The 7,375-nt window shown below is 47.4% G+C and overlaps 1 protein-coding gene and 2 non-coding genes across 3 annotated transcripts in view; 2 read left to right on the top strand and 1 right to left on the bottom strand.

Annotated features, from left to right (window-relative positions):
* LOC105526273 (putative neuroblastoma breakpoint family member 6-like protein) overlaps positions 1-7,375 on the bottom strand; it is a 255,070-nt gene that overhangs the window by 178,049 nt on the left and 69,646 nt on the right.
* Positions 922-993, top strand: TRNAE-UUC. The gene has a single exon. It is a non-coding gene; the product is annotated as a tRNA-Glu (tRNA).
* TRNAH-GUG lies at positions 6,605-6,676 on the top strand. Its single transcript has one exon. It is a non-coding gene; the product is annotated as a tRNA-His (tRNA).

Below are 7,375 nucleotides of genomic sequence, written 5' to 3'. Positions count from 1 at the left end.
TTCTCTCTCTCTCTCTCTCTCTCTCCCCCTCTCTCTTTCTTTCTTTCTTTCTTGGGGAGGGGAGGGGAAATGAGGGGTGGAATGGGGGAACTTAGCTGCATCTTTGATCAGAAGAAGCACAGGAGGTGTTCCATTACTACCTGAAACCCTGCAGAGTTTCAGGAAGCAGGCCTGGTTTGCCCTCCGTGAGTTGGATCGGAGACTAGGGCGCCGGATCAGGTGGACCTCATGTTGGCTTTAGATCCAGAAAATTCCAGTCTTCTCATCTATCACCGAAATCTTCTTTCTGAAGATTTCAAGCTGACAGCTACAACATCTCTGAAACCAAGGAGGTCTGTCCTGTGAAGCCCACTTGGCTTCTTCGCTCCCGGAGCACAGTTGCGGAACCGGTTGAATTGCGTGGCGGAACAAAAGAAAACGAACCTAAATCTGCACCTGGAGCTCGAGCCAAAGACCGCGCAATTCAGAGTTTCATGCTCTGCTAATTGAGCTAGTTGGAGACAAAAGGGGACCCCTACACATGTCTTTATCGGTAGAGCCCCTTGAGCCAGCTCAGAGATCAGGAACCAGAAGGACTCGGCTCATCACTCACTGAGAGCCAAGTCTGCACTCTGGTGGCAAGGAAACTGAGGCTCAGAAAGACAGCAAGTGCTTGGCTCTGCCTCATACCGTGCTACAGCTAGGCTAGAATGGAACACCGCTCAGTTTCCTTGTGGCCTGGCCTCAATACAGCCCAACGCAGCGGCCAGGCTGGCAGAGGTGAGAGGTGTTGAGCAGCTGCGCAGTGACTGCTTGGAGCCCTGCAGTCCTGCAGCCCCGCTTGGTTCACAGACACTTTCAGTTGGGCTCTCCTTCTCTTAGAAAGTTAATCTTTACATTCTCTTTTTTCCTCTGACATGGAGACTAATGCGTCTGTCTTCTTCCCTGGTGGTCTAGTGGCTAGGATTCGGCGCTTTCACCGCCGCGGCCCGGGTTCAATTCCCGGTCAGGGAACACGTTTTGCAACATCCCCAAATTGTGTGGGAAGATTTGATAGAGAAACACACAGGTGATGATTAAAATGCAGAAATATGTTCCCAGCAGTAATATTTGCAACAATAAATGTTCACCACTTAGGAAACGTTGTATGTTGCAATCCCTCCATACCCTAAAAGAATATGCAATTTTCTCAAAGATGGATGTAGATAATGATAATAGCCACGATGAGGCCACCGATGATGATGATAGTAATAATGGCTAATGCTCTTGGAGTGTTTACTGTGCATCAGGGCAGGGGTTCAATGTTTTACTGCCGTGTCTTATTTAAACTTGGAACAACCCATTCAGAAACCCATTCCTATTGGGCCCATTTTACAATGTGGAAATGGAGGCACAGAAAACCTGAGTGACTTCAGAATCACACCGCCACAGAATGAGGCGATCTGCTCGCATCTATGGCTTCATGAAGAGAAGAGTCCGAAGTTCTCCTGTTCTTCTGCTAGGGATTGTCATCTTCTCAGAGATGTGCAGCCTGAAGAATCAGTGAAGGCAGGTGTGAGGAGGAGGAGGGAGAGAACGGAGGTGTGTATTGGGCTTGGGATACGCAGGTTCTGGAGCTCCAGAACTGAGCTTTTGCCTAAAATGCACCTTTTGTAAACAGCATTCATTTTTCTAACAAACCCTTAAGCCTTCAGGCAGGATTTTCATCATCTAATTTGAAGTAGATGGGCAACAAAGACCCCCATATATCTGGACATGGAAGAATGAAGGTCAGAAAAGAACAGTTACAAGGTTAGCTACGCCTCTGGATGGAACAGGATGAGTCTTTAGTTTTTTGCCGATGACTGCCCTGATTGCTCCACAAAGAGACATGTAGCACCTGGAAATTTGAGGACATCTGCCTCAGACACCTGTCTATTATTAAATGCCCCCATCCCCAGGGTGTGCATCCTCACTTCTTTGTGCCATTGCACAGGTTCTAGATGCCTGAGGGCATGATGACACAGAGGACAGAAGTCATGTGGTTGGGCACATTTCTGAATTGACACCAGGCTGCGAGAGTTGGGGCAAGATGCAGGAATGCCAGATCCACGACATTCTCCCCAGCCCACACCTCCTTTTGCACTTCCCCTATCAGAAGCAGCCCCACTGCACGTGACCACCATAGCCTCCTGGTCTGAAGTCACCCACTTCCCCATCCTTCGCTACGCTTAATTTGTCGTGCTCACCGCTTGTGTTCCCTGTGCCCAAAAGGGGAAATGCTCGTGAGGAGGACATGAGCTGGTTGTGTTCCCACTGCCCGGTCCCTTCTTGATGCCTCCAAATGTGGGCTCGGTGGGGCAGGACTTGCTCACCATGCAGCTCCTCACCTAGAGGAAGGCTTCACACCTTGTGAGCACCCAATGCTCGGTGAATGAAGACGTTCCAATGCAGGTTTCTGAGAGACATAAATAATTCTACTGGACTTCCCACTTTTAGTCCTTTGAATAATTCGGGTAATGGAAAGATAGAAAAAGCTTTTCAAACCTGGGTGTTCTTTGTAAGGTTTATTCCAAGTCTAGAGGGCACCTTCTGGAATGAGCTCCCATTTCTGTAAGGGGACACTCCCTCAGCCTGTGGGACTCTGTAGGTAGAGAGGAAGGTAAACGCTGAACACTGAAGAGGAGGAGAAGAAAGTGGGTAATACTAGGGACAGCCTGGAGTATGAGAGACAGACAGACAGACACAGGCACACAGACACAGATGGAGAGGTTGGAAAGGCTGGGCTGGGTCGAGGAGGAGTCAAGAAGCAAAAGCACCTGTATGTCCAAGAGCCAGATTTAGGGTGTAAATGTCAGAGTTCAGTTTTGCTGAAGAGAGTCAACAAAAGAACCAAGGCAAAGGGAGCCAATAACTCCAAGGATCCAGGTCTGCATAAGAAGCATGGTCAGGTGCAGGATCCTATGGCTCCAGAGATTTGTCTCCAGTGAGATGAGTTTTACAGAAAAACAAAACAAAACAAACACCATCAAGGAAGGAATAACATAGAGGTAGTTCTTAGTGTGCTAATGCACCCTTGTCTAGAAGGGAGAACAGTCCGTAGATCGTTTGCATTCAACAAAAGCAGAATGCAACTCATAAAGAAAAGAGAAGAAGAACAAATGTCTAGAAGGAGCCATTCTTTCCTCACCTATTTGATTAGCCTCTTGACAAGAAGCAGTTCAGGGTCCCTCCAGCCACCTTTCTCTGGATTCAGTTAAGTAAATCACCAGAGAAAACAATTACAATTATTGAAAGACTTTCTAAACATCTTGGAGGTTTGGCTGTGGAGCATGTGCCAGAGATTATCTCTGGGCAATGTCCACCATGTCTTTCTGCTGCATCTCCTGCTTAGGTAAGTTAGGCAAGGCACCACCCCCTCACTGGTACATCAGACTGATGTATGGAAACTTTGCTGTGCTGGCAAGAGCATTAAGGAAAAGGCTGTCTCACTGAGTTGGAAACATGTATTGGAAGATAAATTGGCACACCTGTTGAAGTCAAACTAAGAACATGTAAAGAGATGCCTTTGGCTCCCGGCAAAATTGAGTAACAGATGCCCGAATTACTCTTCTGCATGAAGTCTGCCCACTGCTCCTCTCTGCAAACAAACGTGCCTGTAATCCCAGCAGTTTGGGAGGTCTAGATGAGTTGATCTCTTGAGCTCAGGAGTTTCAGACAAGACTGGGCAATATGATGAAACTTCATCTTTACCAAAAAAAATTCAAATTATTATCCAGGCATGGTGGTGTGTGCCTGTAATCCCAACTACTCAGGAGGCTGCAGTGGGAGGATCGTTTGAACCTGGGAGGCAGAGATTGCAGTGAGCCAAGATTACACCACTGAAGTCCAGCTTGGGCTACAGGATGAGACCCTGTCTCATGAGAGCAAGGAAGGAAGGAAGGAAGGAAGGAAAGAAGGAAGGTGGGAGGGAAGGAGGGAGGGAGGGAAGGAAGAAGGAAGGAAGGAAGGAAGGAAGAAAGGAAGGAAGGAAGGAAAGAAAGAAAGAAAGAAAGAAGGAAGGAAGGAGTCAGGTGCCATGGCTCACGACTGTAATCCCAGCAATTTGGGAGCCTGAGTCAGGTGGATCACAAAGTCAGGAGATGAAGACGATCCTGGGTAACACGGTGAAACCTCCATCTCTACTCAAAATACAAAAAATTAGCCAGGTGTCATGGTACATGCTTGTAGTCCTAGGTACTTGGGAGGTTGAAGCAGGAGAATCACTTAAAACTGGGAGGAGGAGGTTGCAGTGAGCTGATATGCCAAAACCATGATATCAGAGATGATAAATTCGCTGGATGGGATTAACAGCAGATTAAACATTGCAGAAGAAGTGATCAGGGCACATGGAACCATGAATAATTGAAAATATACAAAATGAAACTCACAGACAAAAGAGATTTTTTTTTTTTAATGAAATGATTATCAGTGAACTGTAGAGCACACTTTAGAGGTCTAAATTATGAGTAATGGGAGTCCCTGAGAAGGGGCAGGGAGGAAAGGAAACATTTATTTTCTTTCTTTGTTATTTTTATTAGGGATGGGGTCTCAATATGTTGCCCAGGCTGGTCTTGAATTTCATTCCTCACTCAACACTTCCGACTTGGTCTCCCAAAGGTGTGAGCCACTGTGCCCGGTCAATGTCTGAAGAAACAATAGCTGAAAACTTCTCAGTCATAACAAAAATTATAAATCCAGTGACCCAAGGAGCTGAGGAAACCAAAGCACAAGAAACATGAAGAAAACCACTCCAGTTACATCAAAATAACATTGCTCAAATCAGGCCAGAAGAAAAAGACATTGCACATACACAGGAACAAAGATGAGGATTGCATCAGTTTCCTTTCTGCTCTTGCCGGCCTCTACCAGGAGCAGCAATGCATGCGAGCAGAGAAGCAACATTTTTAAGGTACTGAGGGCAGGGGAAGTTAGCCTAGAATACTATGCCAGAAAAAATAAATTCTCAAAAGTGGAAGTGAAATAAGGACATTTAGAGATGTACAAAAGCTGAACGAATTCACTACCAGCTGACCCACACTACAAGAAACGTCAAAGGAGTCCTCCAGGCAGAAGGAATCCAATACCAGATGAAAATCCAGATCTACACGAGGAAATGAAGAACACCAGAAATGAGTAACTATACTAGGTATTTTTTTTATTTTGTAAATTTCTTTTGTAAAAATTTGACCATTTAAAGAAAAGCAATAACAATGGAATGTGGGGTTTATAACATGCGTAAAAGCAAAGTGCATGTCAGCAATAGCGTCAAGGCCAGAAGGTGAGGTTTAATATCACTTGAAGGTTGACTGTGATCAGTTAAAAAGGTTTGCTCTAAGCCCTAAGGCAATTACTAAAATAACAAAAGAAAGAGTTATAGCTAATAAGCCAAGGAGAGAGAATGGAATTATATAAAAATCTTGTGAACACTATGATAGAGCAATTGCTCTTCCTATAGTAATTGCACCTCTATCTATAGAAATACTTACACCAGTGACTGAAAATGCCTGTACAAGAATGACTACAGCATTATATGTAATAGTAAAATCACAGAACCAATTTAACCTCGAAAGTGTATGGAAAGGGCTAAATGAATGACAGTGAGAAAGAGGGAGGGAGAGAGAGAGAGAGGGAGGGAGAGAGAGAGAGAGATCCCAGAATCCTAGCGAACCTTGATTTACGTCCTCGTGTCGTACTCGAGACACGGAGGAGAGGAGGGTAAAGTTGGTCTCACTCTGCGTTTCCATGAGATCATGTGCTGGATAGAAGAAAGTTACCAGCGGTTTAAGCATTTTTAAAATGCAAGAAACGTTCCACAGAACAGGCTCGAAGCACCCACCTCCAGACTTGGAAGCAAGTGCACCACCCGACTGCGCCACAGGAACAGTCTGCTGTCACTCTGGTATCACCAGGCAGAGCAAGCGCCCATCCAATGTTAGGTGGAGCCACCGCCTTTTGTAGAACAATTGTGCAGGCTCCAAAGTTTCGGAAAACCGGAGAGGCGCATCTTGCCGGCTACGGTTGAAACCCGTGCATTGGGTGATTCTGAAGCTGGAAGGGCAGCGGAATGGCCTTCGCCCCGCCCTGCCCCTCGCTGGCGTCGGACCCAGCATCCCAGGAAAAGCCCGGCTCGGCGACTCCCTGGGCCTGAGCGCGTCGGTCCCAAGGGAAGCAAGCAGAACGCCCCGTGGGCTCTAGTGATGGCTCTTCCCGTTCTTGGCTCTGCCTTCACCTGACTCTCTGTGCAGTTTGCGCTCTCCTCTCTCACCTCAGCTTCGGTTGGTGGGGCAGGAGAGAGGAAGGGTGAAAAGTAGAAATACGGAGAGGCGGGAGACAAGCAGAGGAGGTGCGGACGAGAACAGAGACCTCCCCGAGAGAGGCTGGTGCAGGGAGGCCCAGGCTGGAGTGGAAGAGATGAGAATTGTTCTCATCACGTATGAGGATTGGGAGAAAGGGAGGGAAAAGCAGAGCGAGCAAGAAAGAGAGAAAAGCGCGAGCCACCTGTGGCTGTCTGGGAAGAAATCCGCCTAATAATAGAAATCTATTGACGTCAAAGATACTAGAGCAAGCCCTAACATCGCCACTTGGCCTGTGGCTCGCCGTGCTCGCCGTGATCGTATGGTGGTTAGTACTCTGCGTTGTGGCCGCAGCAACCTCGGTTCGAATCCGAGTCACGGCAATGTCGTTTGTCCAGGTAGTCAGTTGTACCCTTTTGCTGGAAGCCCTGGATGTACTCTGTCCTGTTTCTGAGACTCACACAGCAAATAACACAGTCAGCCCTGTTGGTGGCTTACAAGGAGGCAATGGTGTGCTCAGAACCGTTTTTCCGGTCACTGGGGGCAGGTCAGGGGAAGGAAAAGAGACCTCACCTCACAGCTTCATCAACCTGGGGAGGAGTCCAAGGGAAACCCTGGACTTGCACCATCCTGTCTCTGAGCCTCACAGAGCAAATAACCCAGTCAGCCTTGGTGGTGGTGCCTTACATGAAGGTAATGGTGTGATCAGAACTGGTTTTCCAGTCACTGGGGCTGTTACACATGAAATGACAACAAGCTTTTAATGACTTTAAACTCGAAACTCTTTGTTGTGGCCTACAGTGGCTTGTCTCTGAGCCTGTGGCCAAGTTTGTATGCCAACAGGAAAGTGTGGGGAAAGACAATCTCGTGCCAGGAGTCTTTCCACCTCCACTCTACCTGGTGGAAATGGGCCTTGGGCCTGGAGCACTTCCTTCCCAAGAGACAAGGAGTCCTCACAGCTGGTGCTGGGCTCACCTCCTTGTGTGGGAGTATCTTTCTCGGATCAGACTTAGTGTGTACCCCTTTGTTCCACTTAAACATGTACATCAACTGGCACCTGACCAGCTGCTGTATCTGCCCTC

The sequence above is a fragment of the Colobus angolensis genome, unplaced genomic scaffold (genome assembly GCF_000951035.1).
Source record: "Colobus angolensis palliatus isolate OR3802 unplaced genomic scaffold, Cang.pa_1.0 Scaffold584, whole genome shotgun sequence".
Taxonomy (NCBI): Eukaryota; Metazoa; Chordata; class Mammalia; order Primates; family Cercopithecidae; genus Colobus; species Colobus angolensis.
The sequence above is the reverse complement of the archived record's forward strand: the minus strand, read 5'-3'. Positions and strand labels throughout refer to the sequence as shown.